The sequence below is a fragment of the Oryctolagus cuniculus genome, chromosome 15 (genome assembly GCF_051225735.1).
Source record: "Oryctolagus cuniculus isolate XC-2025 breed Fujian yellow rabbit chromosome 15, ASM5122573v1, whole genome shotgun sequence".
Classification (NCBI taxonomy): Eukaryota; Metazoa; Chordata; class Mammalia; order Lagomorpha; family Leporidae; genus Oryctolagus; species Oryctolagus cuniculus.
Window position 1 is genome coordinate 93399043 of NC_142881.1, and position 15851 is coordinate 93414893.

A 15851-nucleotide genomic window follows, 5' to 3' on the forward strand; every position below is an offset into this window, starting at 1 on the left:
CACCTACATTGGAGACTTGGATGAAGCTCCTGGCTCCTGGCTCTGACCTGGCCCAGTCCTGCCATCAGTTGGGCATTCATTTGGGCAGTTGAACTAGTGAATGGAAGATCTCTGTCTCTCCCTCTCTCTGTAATTCTGCTTTATAAATGAAGTATATAAACTTTAAAAAAAAAAGACTATAAAAACTGCAAGAGGGGTCAGCATTGTAGAAAACAGTTAAAACTGCTGCCTGTGATGCCAGAATCCCACATGGTGCTGATTCACATCCCAACTGCAACACTTCAGCTACCACCTTCATGGGACACAACAAAGAACCTCCTGGCTTCAGCCTTTAGCCTGGCCTAGTGCCAACCATTGTGGCCACTGGGGAATGAACCAGTGTATGGAATGTTTCTTTTTCTCTCTGTTTCTCTCTGCAACCTTGCCTTTTAAATAATTAAATAAATCATTAAGAAAGGAAAGAAATTAGGAATAGAAAAAATATACCTTATTATACTAGAAGCCAGAAATGACACTTTACTTGGTGAAAAGTATTCCTCAAAGTTCAAGAACAAGATAAAGATACATAATCTCACATCTGCTGAATCTAACACTTAGATTCACATCAAAGCAATTGGATAAGAAAGTAAAACTTGCAAATAAAAGGGCTAATCTTCTGCTTGCTAATAATACGATTGTAAACGTATGAAAAATAAAAGGATCATTTACCACAACTTTTATTCATAAAACACAAGCACATTTCAAGATATACAAATCAATAAGTGTGACGCAGGGCCGGCACTGTGGCACAGCAGGTTACAGCCCTGGCTTGAAGTGTGGGCATCCCATATGGGCATGGCTTCTAGTCCCGGCTGCTCCTCTTCTGATCCAACTCTCTGCTATGGCCTGAGATAGCAGTGGAAGATGGTCCAAGTCTGTGGGGAATCCCACAGGAGTCTCAAAACAAGTCACAGATCACCGCTTACCTGGAAAGGAAGTGAACTGTGGAAACTCCACAGTAAAAAGTGAAAATTTACCACTAGCCTCAAAATAAAAGTAAAGTGCAGTTATTCATAATAAGTCAGGAGCTGATGCAATACCTAATGGCTCTTAGGGAGATGCTCCTAATCATACCAAGCAGACATCTCTGGTCAGTCAGATAACAGGCAATACCCTCCTACCCATGCAGACTGAACTGTTCAAACATAAGCAAGGAGGAAACAGCATTGATTGGACAACAAGTCAGAGGATGGCAAGCTGGAGGACTGCCAGAAAATGGGGATAAAAAGGGGAGCCCTTGCACCACTCTCCATCCTTTCAAGGACCATGGCCTGGTGCGTGTAAACCACCGGGAGCAGAAGAAAGAAGATGCTGTCCCTGTTTTATTAACATGATGTGGATGTTGTCATCTTACAATTTGGTCATTTTAAGAGTAGTTAATTTTGAAATTATTTCAAACTTACAGAAATACCATGAGTGAGCCCCATTCATTGAGAATGCCCAGTTAGTATCATTTTAGCACTTTTGCCCCTGACCCAAGATGTTTCTGCTAACTATAGGGTGGTCCCCTGATAAATAGAAGATGAACCCCAATTTAGGAAACCAACATTAATCCAACACCACAACCCAATCCACAGAACTATCACATCTTTTCCCAACCGTGTTAAAATATCGTTTCTCCCACTGTGATTCAATGTTATTTTTCTGGAATTCTAATATGAAATTCTAAAATGAAAACACTTAATAGATATCAAGAGCAGAGATGACTCAAGCTGGGTCCCTCCAGTGTTCCTTTCTGAAAAAAATGTGGGCCCTGTATTCTCATCAGAAACACCCTGGTCCAATGCTGGGCTCTGCTCAGTCTCCCATCTGCACTATGATGGATGCTATTAACTTGAAACTTAGTGAATTTCTGCCAGATTGGTTCAATACAACCTTTTAAGGATTTATTTACCTATTTTGAATGAGAATGACAATAAGTGATCTATATCTAAGTCTACATCTATATCTTTTAAAAGGCTTTATGTATTTATTTGAAAGTCATAGTTACACGAACAGAGAAAGAGAGGCAGAGAGAGAGAGAGACAGGTCTTCCATCTGCTGGTTAACTCCTCAATTGGCCACAATAGCCAGAGCTGCAACAATCCAAACCAGAAGCCAAGAGCTTCTTCTGGGTCTCCCATGTGGGTGCAGAGGTCCAAGCACTTGGGCCATCTTCTACTTCTTTCCCAAGCCATAGCAGAGAGCTGGATCTCTGTCTCTCTCTCTGTCTCTGCTGGTTCATTTCCAAAAGAGTTGCAATGTTAAGTTCTTTGTCAAGGTGAAGCTAGGATGAATGACTGTTTCCTGGTCTTCCACATGGGTGGCAGGGCCCAAGGACTTGGGCCATGTTCTAAAGCCTTCCCAGGTGCATTCACATTGTGCTTGATCAAAAGCAGAGAAGCTGGGACTTGAAGCAGCACCACAGCACTCTGATGTGGAATGCTGGTGTGACAGGCAGTGGCAAAACTTGCTGCACCACAGCATTCGTATATGCTGTGCTATATACACATTTTTATTCCTTTTTGTAATGTGCAGACTTTTATTAAAATTATTCTAATATTATGCCAGTATCCTATTTCCTATCAAATTTTCATCCAGTATCTTTGATATTCATTATTTTTAATCATCAATACTATATGAAATGCTGGTGTTTTAATCCCCAATATTGTTTCTCCGTTTATATTTTGATCTAGCATCAAAGCTAAGGGCTTACTCTTCTGTCCTAGTTAGTGTGTCATTATGTACTATATCATTAGGAGTTCATAGATTCTTATCTTGTTAAAGGCATTACAGTCTGAAATTATGTGTTCTGATGCTCACGTTATACCAGATCCTAGTGGAATCCTCTTCAACACACCAAATTAGGGCCCCAATATCTACAGCTGGTGTAAGTACCATCCTAGGAGAAAAGATTCACTAATTCTTACCTCCCTTCCCTGATTACATTTCCCATAAAGGTGCCATTTCTTTCATCAAGTATTGTTACTATTAATGAAGATTTACCATTCAGCTGTACTCCTCTATGTTTTCTCTGGAGATGTTCTTTAGTACTAAGGCCATTTTACAAACCAAAATCTCATCAAGTCACACTCCTCTTTCAACTGTGTGGATGGTTTCCCATGACCTTTGAACAGGGACCATAGGACTTACCGTGGACAATGATATGGGTTGTACCCTGTTAGGTCTTGTCTACCAGCTGTCTGCTCGATATTCTCTTCTAACATGCAGGACTCGGAAGGCTCTCAGTTGTATCAGACTTTACAAATTTCCTCTCAACCCATAAAAATTACTAAAAGTTCCAAATGTGAGACTAAACTGTTTTTTATAAAAAAAATTATTATTCCATTTGAGACGTAGAGTTACAGACAATGGGAGAGACAGAGAGAAAAATCTTCTATCCACTGGTTTACTTCCTAGTAGACACAACAGACTGAGTTGGGTTGATCTGAAGCCAGGGGCCAGAAGCCTGGAGCTTCACTCTTCTCTCCCACTTGGGTGCAGGAGCCCAGGCATTTGGGCCATCTTCAACTGCTTTTCTAGGCCAAAGCAGAGATCTGGATTGGAAGAAGAACAGCTGGAACTCAAACTGGCACCACAGGCAGAGGCTAAACCCACTATGCCACAGTGCTGGACCCTAAGCCCTTTTAAAATAAGATTTACAGTATTTGTTTGAAAGACAGAGATACAGAGAGAGAAGGTTGCAGTGGAGACAGAGATTTTCCATCTGCTGGTTCATTCCCCAAATAGATGCAGTAACAGGGAGATGGATCATAATGGAGCAGCTGGGACTCAAACCAGTGCTCACATGAGATGCTGGCATTACAGGCAGTGGCTCCATGTGTCAGCTACTTCATTTCTTCTTTCAAAGGAGTTCTCATCCATAAGTGATTCAGAAAGATGTACCAAAGGACCTTTGAGGTTATGATAAATTATCTCTTTTAAACTTTAAATTCCACAGAACACACAGTATAAGTAAATTATTTACCAACACAACCTCATTCCTTGAGAGTGGCCTAACTCAGAGGAAATGTGTAATGAATACTGATCTCTGGGTAAGAAGTGATGATCATGACCATAAAGAAGATTGCAGTATAGCTCAGCTGAACAGGCAAAGGATAACATGATACTATGAGTTAGTCAATAGCAACACAAAAAATGCAATAACTGATTATTTAAAATGCATGATATTAAAATAATGCACTCAGAGAATTTCATCATGACAGTCCCCATTTTGGACTACACCTTCAGCACTCTAAATTTCTATAGCACCAGCGAAAGTGTGGGCAATGAAAGTTTCTTGCTGGGAGAGATAAGAGGAATCTTTTAGCATCAGTGACTCACACATTAGCAAGACAGATTTTCTGCAAATAATTGAAATCCATAATCAGCAGCTTTGTTCAAAACTTTATTTTCTGTGTAACTGTGAAAGTGCAATTAAAGGACGATATTTGGGACAGAATTCTTAAAGATACGTGAAGAAGGTTACTGAGTGGTACATAACTTGGCAAACCTGCAGCAGCAGGTTTTATATAAGGAACAGATCACCCATAAACTGCTCACTCACAACATCAGAGTGCCCAGTCTTGGCTTCCTTCTCTTCAGCTTCATCTTCATTATCAGTAATTTTATTCATGCTTTAGAATTTAGTTCAAATTGAAGGTATAATCAGAGGATAGCACTACTCCTAATCTAGGTAATACTAGTGAGCACAAATACAGTGTCTTCAATGGCAAACACCCACTTTTCAGTATTATGCCAAACTTATTAAAGAACATGATACTAGCATTTTTACAATGATAGAATAATAAAAATCATTAGGGCAATTTATCAGGTTTATCATGCACATCAAGAGAAAGTGTGTAAATGTAGGGAACAGTGTGTAAATTGTTGAGTATTGTCAGGGAGAAGTGAGAAAATTAAGACAAACCATGCTGGGTAAAAATACATAGGAACAAAAAGATTTCAGCAGGCAATGGTAAGCAGAGAAGCACCACATGGAAGTATGGAATCATTGTTTAATCAATGGATGCCCTATTCTGGGTTCACAGCTGGGAGGTAGAAATACACTTGGAGATGCAGAGGTCCCTTATCCTCTTCATGATGACTTTTATGCAATGAAGACAGTTTTCTCAATCATTCTCACATGGAAGCAAGGGTCTTTATGCCATGATCTCAGTTGTGGGCTCTTTCAATTATGCTTCCTCCACTGCTGGACTTAAGTATCCTGTAAGTGGAACAGATTTTCTTCTCCATGAGAGCAGCTGGGGACAACAGTGAGGAACCAGGTGTCAGTGACTAAAAATTTAATTCACCCTACAGAGCCCTTTAGTGGTGAATAGTCACATTCAACTGATTCATGACCCATTATTATAGCCCAATGAGGACCCCAGCAACACTCAGACCTCCTAGAGTTAATTAAACCAAAGATGCTCTCCAGTTAGCACACCTTCTCTTGCTTGTTATTGGGAGAGGTGCTTGAGGACTTAATCTAGGAGAGCTTCCTTGTCAGATGCTTTGACCCTCAAGAGGAGAGTTCTTGCACAGAGTAATCATAAGCCTCTCTCCCTGGTCCATGTCCTTGGATGCAATGTGCAAGCTTCATGACACAGAAAAATTAACAGAAAGAAAGAAGAAAAGAAAGAAAGAAAGAAAGAAAGAAAGAAAGAAAGAAAGAAAGAAAGAAAGAAAGAAAGAAAGAAGGAAGGAAAAAGAGAGAGAGAGAAAGAGAGAGAAGGAAGGAAGGAAGGAAGGAAGGAAGGAAGGAAGGAAGGAAGGAAGGAAAGAAAAGAAAACAGCATTGTGGTGCAACTCATGGGTTTACCGTAAATTTAGATAAAGTGGGGGCTGGTGCTGTGCCATAATCATTAAGCCTCTGCCTGTGGCACTGGTATCCCATACAGGTGCTGGTTCATGTCTTGGCTGCTCCACTTCCAATCCAGCTCTGTGCTAATGACCTGGGAAAGCAGTGGAAGACAGTGCAAGTGCTTGGACTCCTATACCCAAGTGTGAAGAAGCTCCTGGCTTTGAGTTGGTCCAGCTCTGGCCATTGTGTCCATTTGGGGAGTGAACTAGCAAATGGAAGACCTCTCTCTTGGTCTTTCCCCTTGTCTGCCTGTGCCTGCTTGTCAAATAAAAAAGTATTTTAAAAAATTAGACAAAGTGACATTTATCTGTGTAATTTCTGTTCTATAAAGTAAATCAGAAATTAGAGACTAATTATAATTGGTTTTCAAATTTCCTATAAATCAAAAATTTACCTCTTGCAGTATCACACAGTAAAATTTACTTTTTCAAAGAGGAACAAGTTTAACAAGAGCCTTCAAAGAACTTTCTATGATGATCAAATTAACTGTTGCCAGAAAAAAATTTGTAAATTCTAGGAAGGCTGATTAGAAAAAAATCAGATATGTCTTCTCCTATCCACATGACTTTGTGAGATTAAGAGAGTGCTTTGTTTCAACTTTTTCCTATTGATGAATATTGTCACTTGAAATTTTTTCTTTAAAACTAAATACGAATTAAGAGTAATCAATCATCCAAATAAGTACAGGATAATATACATTAATTATTTTTTATTCAGCACATCATAGTGACAAATATGCAGTAGTAGCACATTTATATTCTGTTCTGGACTCTATTAAAATATTTATTTAGTTTTTTCTTGAATCTATGTTGCTTTCTTGGTTTCTTTTTTTAAAATGATTTATTTATTTACTTATCTGAAAGTCAGACTTACAGAGAAGGGAGAGGGTGAGATAGGGAAAGAGAGAAAGAGAGAGACAGAGGGAGAGAGAGATTGTCCACCTGCTGGTTCACTCCCCAAATAACTACCATTGCTGGGACTGGGCCAAGCAAAAACCAGGAGAATGGAACTCCAACTGGTTCTTCCATATAGGTGGGAGGTGCCCAAGTACTTCAGCAATGTTCTGCTGCTTTCCTAGGCACATTAGTAGTGAACTGGATCAGAACTGGCACTTGAACCTGAGTTCATATGGGATGCCAGCATTGTGAGCAGCTGCTTAATCTGCACCAAATGCTGGCCCCTGTTTTGTTTCTTAAAGGAAGGACACAGTAATGTCTAGCTGAAGAGAGATATGTACCAGACTTGAGTTTTACTATGGACAGATTACAGACACTGTAGATTTAGCTGAGTTTATGCCCAAGGGGTAGGAATCATTTAAGTTTCTTTTTTAAAGATGTATTTTATTTGCTTGAAAGACAGAGTTACAGAGAGAGGTAGAGCCAGAGCGAGAGCGAGAGCGAGAGCAAGAGCGAGAACAAGAAGATGTCTTCCATTCCACTTGTTCTCTCCCCAATGTCCGCAACAGCCAGAGCTGAACTGATCCAATCCAGGAGCCAGGAACCAGGAACCAGGAGCCAGGAGCCAGGAGCTTCTTCCAGGTGTCCCATGTGGGTTAGGGGCCCAAGGACCCGGGACATCTTCCACTGCTTTCCCAGGCCATAGCAGAAAGCTGGATCAGAAGAGGAGCAGCCAAGACTCAAACTGGTGCCCATAAGGGATGCTGGTGCTGCAGGCTAGGGCTTTAGCCTGTTGCATCATAGCACTGCCCCCCATTTGGGTCTTCTAACAAATGCTGGTGTTAGCTTGACTTGTAAATAGAGACAATTAATAAATTGCACAATAATCTTGGTAAATAATAGAGATATCTTTTGTTTATTTAGAAGGATACTTTTAAAAGTAATTTTATAAAGAATATAAGGAGGGGCTAGCATTTAAGCCACCATTTATGAGAATGAAGTCCTATATGGGTGCCAGTTCAAGTTCTGGCTGCTACACTTCTGATCCAGCTCCCTGATAATGGCCTGGGGAAACATCAGAGAATTGGCCAAGTGCTTGGGCTGCTTCTTCTACATGGGAGGCCTGAAAGAAGCTCCCGGCTTTGACCTAACCCAACCCCTGCCTTTGACCTAACCCAACCCCTGCCATTTGGGGAGTGAACCAGATGTTGGAAGATCTGTCTTTCCCTCTTCTCTCTAACTTTGACTTTCAAATAAACAAATAAGTCTTTTATAAAAAGAATATAAATAAAAATAGACTCTTTAGAAATAGGTGATTTTAGGAGCTCATCAATGTGGCTGAGGAGGTTATGTCCTATCTGCAATGCTGGCACCCTTTATCAGCACCTGTTCAAGTCCTGGATGCTCTACATCCTATTCAGCTCACAGGCAATAGCCTGGGAAAGCAGCTGAAATGACCAACATGATTGGGTCCCTGCTATCCACATGGAAGGCCAGGATGAAGCTTCTTTCTCCTGGCTTTGGTTTCACCCAGCTCTGGCCATTGCAGCCATCTGGGGAGTGAAGCAGCAGATGGAAAGTCTCTGACTCTGTTTCTCCATCCTTACAAATCTGCCTTTCAAATGAGTACAATATATCTTTAAAAAGAGAAAAAATAGGTGATTTTATCCAAAGTTAAAATGAATTCTTTAGGCCAGTGCCATGGCTCAATAGGCTAATCCTCCACCTGCAACACCAGCACACTGGGTTCTAGTCCCGGTTGGGGCACCGGATTCTGTCCCGGTTGCCCCTCTTCCAGGCCAGCTCTCTGCTGTGGCCCGGGAGTTCACTGGAGGATAGCCTAAGTGCTTGGGCCCTGCACCCACATGGGAGACCAGGAGAAGCACCTGGCTCCTGCCTTCAGATCAGCACAGTGCACCGGCTGCAACGCACCAGCCGCGGTGGCCATTGGAGGGTGAAACAATGGCAAAGGAACACCTTTCTATCTGTCTCTCTCTCTCTCTCTCTCTCTCACTATCCACTCTGCTTGTCAAAAAAAAAAAAACTGAATTCTTTCATGTTTCTTCAAAGGTCCTTTATTCTTCTGTATTGTTGGAAATAGCTGAAAATATTTGAACCCATTTTGATGGAGATTTTTAAAATGTATTTGAAAGAATTATAGAGATAGCTATAGAGATATAGAGAAATATATAGAGAGAGAGATTGTTCCATTTGTTGGTTCACATCCCAAATGGCCACAATGGCCAGGGCTGGGCTAATCCATATCCAGAAGCCAGGTGCTCCTTCTGGGTTGCCCACATAGGTGCAGGACCCCAAATACTTGGACCATATGGGACTTGAACTGGTGGCCATATGGGATGCCAGCACCATAGTTGCTGGCTTTACCCACTATTTTCACAGTGCTGGGCCTAATTTTATCTTAAAAGTAATAAAAAAAAACCAAGTTGCATATTTTACTTACAATTAAATAGATTAAAAATGGGCACATCTGTTTTGGGGAACCTCTAAAATTTTCAATCATTATACCAATTTAAAAGTATTAGTACATCAGCTTGAACAGATACAGAGGTCCAGGTTGGGTAGATTTTTCTCTTCTGTGGAATTAACATACATACATTCTATAATCCTCATGATTTTTAGTTCTTTAACAATGCTTTATATAAAAGCACTCAAAGTTTCATGGTTATAAAATTAAATGATAATGTGTGTTGTCCATGAAACTTTTGAAATAACTTCTTATAAAATATAGGGCCTGGCGGACTGGCACTGTGGCATAGTGAGTAAAGCCACCGCCTGCAGTGCCAGCACCCTATATGGGCACTGGTTTGAGATCTGGCTGCTCCACTTCCTATCCAGCTCCCTGCTATGGCCTGGGAAAGCAGTAGAAGATGACCCAACTCCTTGGGCCCCTGCACCCACGTGGGAGACCCAGAGAAAGTTCCTGACTCCTGGCTTCAGATCAGCTCAGTTCTGGCCATTGCAGATATATGAGGAGTGAAGCAGCAGATAGAAGACCTCTTTCTCTCTCTCTGCCTCTCCTTCTCTCTCTTTGTAACTCTTTCAAATTAAAAATAAATCTTGAAAGGAAGGAAGGAAGGAAGGAAAGAAGGAAGGAAGGAAGGAAGGAAGGAAAGAAAGAAGAAACAGAAGAATCTGAAATGAATGAAAGGAAGTAAGGAAGGAAGAAGGAAGGGAGGGAGGGAGGGAGGGAGGAAGGGAGGAAGGGAGGAAGGGAGGAAGGAAGGAAGGAAGGAAGGAAGGAAGGAAGGAAGGAAACAAAAGAGGTAACAAGACCCTGAAATGACTGAGGCTTATGTCCTTGTTCCATCAGTCCCAACTCTGAGTATAGATAAGGACATGGGGTGCCAGTTTCTTTCTGGCTACTTCTTGCTGATATGAACCATTGACATGGGGTGAGTATCTATACTCTGGATTGGATTGATTGAAGAGCAGTCTTGGTTTTTTCCTGCATAATTTCTGGGGATATAGTAGTCATATGCTCCTGTAAAGACTTTTAAAATATGTTAATTGTACACGGTAATAATGGAAGCATTATGATTATGAGGATAAAAGGAGAAATTAGAAACATTGCCCATGGTGGGAAAGATGGCCAAAATGAGGAGAACAAAGAGGGATATAGGAGAGCAAAAGAGTCCTGTCAGTTAATGTGAAGACAGATGTATGCCTGAGTGCTCCTGTTTTGTTTAGTGTGTATGTGCAGTCAAGGAGCTGTGGGGTAGTTAGTCTGGCCTGCTTCTAGTCCTGGGGCCCCTCATTTCCTCCCTCTGTTTATGGAACCCTGGCTGCTGTCAGGGGTTAAGGTGAAGACTGTTCTGCTTTCTTCCAGCTGAATAGGGGTGAAGTAGGGACCTGTGATCAAGACAGCGTTCCAGAAGAAGCTGGCCTCTCAAGGCGGTTGCAGTGCCAGCTCACAGAAACTGTCTCCATTCAAGGTTTCATGTGAATGACCATCTAGAATTTCTCTGCTTAAGTCTGGAGAAAATGAATCTAACAAGCAAATTAGATACACAGAGACCAAAACAGTCAGTATTAGAGTATCTAAGAAAGGTGCTGTCCAAACCAAGAGGGAGTTTTTCCATTGAGAGGTAAATGGAAACTGACAAGAAGGGCTTGGTAATTATCAGGTTGATGTTAAGGCCTGGCCAGGCATAAGTGAGGCCCAGACCTATCTATCTCTTCACATGGGGTACTGGAAGTAACGTCATAAATGAGGTGGGAACCTCCTTAGGGAAGACACCCTGTTGACTTCCATTACCTAGCTGGCCTGGGAGGAGAGCTGGCCTGAATAGATTAGTTTTAATAGGTGGCATCTCTTCTTTTCTTTCTTTCTTTCTTTCTTTCTTTCTTTCTTTCTTTCTTTCTTTCTTTCTTTCTTTTTTTGACAGGCAGAGTGGACAATGAGAGAGACAGAGAGAAAGGTCTTCCTTTTGCCATTGTTCACCCCTCAATGGCTGCCGTGGCCGGTGCGCTGTGACCAGTGCACCGTGCTGATCTGATGGCAGGAGCCAGGTACTTTTCCTGGTCTCCCATGGGGTGCAGGGCCCAAGCACTTGGAACATCCTCCACTGCACTCCTGGGCCTCAGCAGAGAGCTGGCCTGGAAGAGGGGCAACCGGGACAGAATCCGGTGCCCCGACTGGGACTAGAACCCAGTGTGTCAGTGCCAGAAGGTGGAGGATTAGCCTAGTGAGCCACGGCGATGGCCGGTGGCATCTCTAAAAGACATTTAGAGCTCTGCATGCATTGTTACTGATCCTAGGTCATCCCTTCAATCGTGCTGGTTGCCAGGCCCCTTCAGGAGCCATCTTCTAGCATGACTGCTGCTTGCCCAATGCCCAGATTGCTCATATTGCCAATCAGTGCCATTTGAGGTAGACTGGCTTTGTTGGGTCTCCTTGGTGGAAGACTCCTATGTAAGGCAGCCATTAATTGGCCTGCCATCTATCCTTACATTGGTCCTGCTGCCTAAATAACTCCTCTTCCTCCTAGTCTCTGTTAAAGTGGACTACAGAGACAGCCTTTGGGAAGGTCAGCCAAGGGAGTGCTCAATCCCATCCCTAATCCTTGGTGGCCAGAGCTAGAAATCTGTGGTCACAGCCATGTTATCACAGTGTTTTCTGGGGCTGGTACTGTGGCACAACAGGTTAAAGCCCCAGCATGCAGTGCTGGCTCACCATATGGATGCCAGTTAAAGTCCCAGATGCTTCACTTTTGATCCAGCTCCCTGATAATGCACCTGGGAAAGCAGCAGAGGATGGCACAACTCCTTGGGCCCCTGGATCCACGTGGGAGAACTAGGAAGAAGCTCTGCTCCTGGATTTGGAATAGTTCTGCTCATGTGGCCATTTGCAGAGTGAACCAGCAGATGCGGGACTATTCTTTCTCTTTGTAATTCTTTCAGATAAATAAAATAAAAATAAAACTTTAGAATAAATAAAAATAAAAAAGAAAGATAAGATTATGCTCATAAGGAAAGGTATGTCCCTCTAGGTAAGATCAAACATCAAGACCATCTTATCTAAACTGTCATGCATTATGAAGTAATTATTAAAACCCTCTCTCCCTTGTGGGAGACCTGGAAGAAGCTCCTGGCTCTTGGCTTTGGATCAGTGCAACTTTAGCAGTTGCAGCCATCTGGGGAGTGAACCATTGGATGGAAGACCTCTCTGTCTCTACCTCTCTCTTTCAAATAAATAAATAATTCTTTTGAATAAACAAAATTTTTAAAAGGGAAAATAAATAAATAAATAAATAATCCTTTTCACAGCTCAGAAGTGCCCAGCTGCCAACCTCCTTAGTATAAGCTCCCAGAAAATGACAAATCCCCTAAGACTAGAGGTGGGCAAGCACTATCTTTGCACTTTCAAAACCATGTGAGGAGAAAAACCCCATCCCACTAGAACCCATTCATCCAAGGATACAGCAGAAGCCTCAGAGGCTGGCCTCATTGCACATTTGCCAACAGGGTAGGCAGGGCACAGAAGGTGTGAAGATATTTGTGGCCTCATGGTGCTGGCTCCAGCTGTTGACACAAAAAGAATGAGAGATAGGCAGGAGTTTGAGCTAGCCCTGCTTCTGCCTGGTCAGCAGTTTAGTACTCATGGACCAAATCTGCATCTGGAGTGCCTGGGGAGGCCAGGGGATACATGGGAACCTACAGTTAGAGGAAGTTGAAGCACTAGCTTCAAGGTTGGAGAGTTGCCATAGTAACAACACTTTTAGGGGTTGATGTGACAGGGATAGCCCTGGGAAGGTGAGCTGGTCTCCTGACCCCATGTCTTTCCCTTTATGCTCCTCTGACCTACAACGTGAATGAGGCTCTGACAGAGGGAGAGTGGGGCATGGGATTTGCAAGGAAGACTGGTGAGCAAGTGAAGCAATCTGACTTCTTACCTGGAAATACTAGAAAAGAAGAGAGATTAAAAAAAGATTTATCTTATTTGAAACGCAGAGTTAGAAAGAGAGAGAGAGAGAGAGATTCAATCCACTGATTCACTCCTCAAATGGCTGCAATGGCCGGAGCTGGGCTGATCCAAAGCCAGGAGTTTCTTCTGGGTCTCCCACCTGGTTGCAGGGGCTCAAGCACTTAGACCATTCTTCACAGCCTTCCTAGGCATATCAGTAGGGAGCTGGACCACAAGTGAAGCAGCTGAGACTCAAACCAAAGCCCATAGGGATGCCAAAGCTGCATGCAATGGCTTTACCTGCTACGCTACAGTGCTGGGCCAAGATCAAGACTTTCAAAAGTCCTTATATATGACCTAAGTTACAGAGAGGCAGAGGCAGTGAGCAAGGTATTCCATCTGCTGGTTCACTCCAGATGAATGGCCAGAGCTATACCAACCTGAAACCAGGAGCCAGGAGCTTCTTTTAGGTCTCCTACACAAGTGCAGGGGCCCAAGGATTTGGACCATCTTCTACTGCTTTCCCAGGCCACAGCAGAGAGCTGGATCTGAAGCAGAGCAGCTGGGACTCAAACCAGCACCCAACATGGGATGCTGGTATGGCAGGCAGTAGCTTTACCTGCTAAGCCACAGTGTCAGACCCAAATGTTCTTAATTACAGGTTTTTGACTAATTTTGATAAAAATTTCCAGAACTCTGAAGGAAAGAAAAAAAACTTTTAAAAAAAAAGCACTAAGGGGCAGGCGCTGTGGCACAGTGGGTTAATGCCATGGCCTGAAGTGCCAGCACCCCATATGGGTGCTGGTTCTAGTCCCGGCTGCTCCACTTCCATCCAGCTCTCTGCTGTGGCCTGGGAAAGCAGTAGAAGATGGCCCAAGTCCTTGGGACCCTGCACCCACAGGGGAGAACTGGAAGAAACTCCAAGGCTTCTGCCTTTGTATTGGCCCATCTCTGGCTGTTACAATTATTTGGGGAGTGAACGGTGGATGGAAGACTTTCTCTCTGCTTTTGCCTCTATGTAACTCTGCTTTTCAAATAAATAAATCTTTTTTCAAAAATGTTTTATGGGGCTTATTAATGTATGATTAAATCAACATTTCCAGTTTCTTATGTAATGTCAATTATAGTATAATATTCTGCTATTACCTTGTAACTCTGTTTATTGTTTAGGATGACAACTCAGCACCAGTCGTGATTATATTAATTTCAACACCTCTGCTTTTGAAGACATGTAGAAATATTTTGAAGTTGTAAATTAGTGATTTGGCTTGTGCTGTGGTGTATAAGCCTGCAGCATCTGCATCCCATATGGGAGCCTGGCTGCTCCCTTCCAATCCAGCTCCCTGGCAAGGCACCTTGGAAAGTAGCGGGCGATGGCCAAGTCCTTGGGCCCCTGCACTGATGTAGGAGACCCAGGAGAAGCCCCTGGCTTTGGATCAGCTCAACTCTGGCAATTGTCATTTCGTGAGTGAGCCAGTGCATAGAAGACACATCTATCTTTCTAGCTATTGATCTCCGTACCTCTTTCTGTACCTATTTCCAACAAAATAAATCTAAAAAAAGTGTGGCTTCAGGGGGCAACTACTCAATACTCCCTCCCCTCTCGTAGAGGCTTTTAAATGTTCTCACCATAAAATATGAGGTGAAGAATGTGAATAATTCTCATTTGAAAATCCCAGAATTAACATCAAATGATCACATCGTACCCTACAAGTATCTACAACTATTTCTCAGTAGAATATTTTAAAAAGGCAAAGATTATCAGGTTACACTAAAAAACCAAACAATATAATGTGTATAGGATTAAAATTTTTTTAAAAACTTTTTTGTATTAATACAAAGAGAAATGTTCCATGCAATCCATAGCAGGATAAAACTTGACAAGCCAGCATGGCAGCATAGGGGGTAAAGCCACTGCCTGCAGTGTTGGCATCCCGTATGAGTGCTGGGTTGAGTTCCAGCTGCCCACTTCTGATCCAGCTCTCTGCCATGGCCTGGGAAAGCAATGGAAGTTGGCCCAAGTGTGTTTCCATGTGTGGCTGACTTGGAAGAAGCTCCTGACTCCTGGCTTCAGACTGACTCAGCTCCAGCCTTTGCAGCCATTTGGGGAGTGAACTACTGGATGGAAGACCTTTACCCCTACTTTTTCTTTCTCTGTGACTCTGCCTTTCAAATAAATAAATCATCCCATATGAGCTCTGCTTTGAGTCCTGGCTGCTCCACTTCTGATCCAGCTCTCTGCTATGACCTGGAAAAGCAGTAGAAGATGGCACCTGGCTCCTGGCTTTGGCTCAATGCAGCTCCCACCACTGCAGGCATCTGGGGATTGAACCAGTGGATGGAAGACCTTTCTTTCTCTCTCACTCCCTCTCTCTCTCTCTGTCCCTCAGCTATGCCATTCAAATAAATAAATAGATAGATAAATCTTAAAAAAATAAGTTGTCTTGCCTACCTGAAGTTGTCCTGAACATTGGACTGTTTCAGAAGAAACCATAAATTTAGTGTTGGCACTGGTGGGCATCTTACTAATCTATTACAGGCTGTGCTTTCTAATGCCACTGCACTCTCTCTCTCTGCTTCTCTGCAACTCTGCCTTTCAAATGAATTATTCTTTTAAAAAACAGAATGATGATAAGAGAACTGGCTA

The 15851-nt window shown here is 42.6% G+C and overlaps 1 long non-coding RNA gene across 4 annotated transcripts in view; it reads right to left on the reverse strand.

Annotated features, from left to right (window-relative positions):
- Positions 1-4413: 4413 nt before the first annotated feature.
- LOC138845509 (uncharacterized) overlaps positions 4414-15851 on the reverse strand; it is a 39996-nt gene continuing 28558 nt past the window's right edge. For 3 of the 4 annotated variants that reach the window (XR_016221904.1, XR_016221903.1, XR_016221902.1), the window contains 2 exons: positions 5843-5975; positions 4414-5282 (listed from right to left, as the gene is read on the reverse strand). This is a non-coding gene — a long non-coding RNA (uncharacterized LOC138845509). The remainder of the gene's footprint in view (positions 5283-5842; positions 5976-15851) is intronic. The other variant, XR_016221905.1, reaches the window with a different exon arrangement.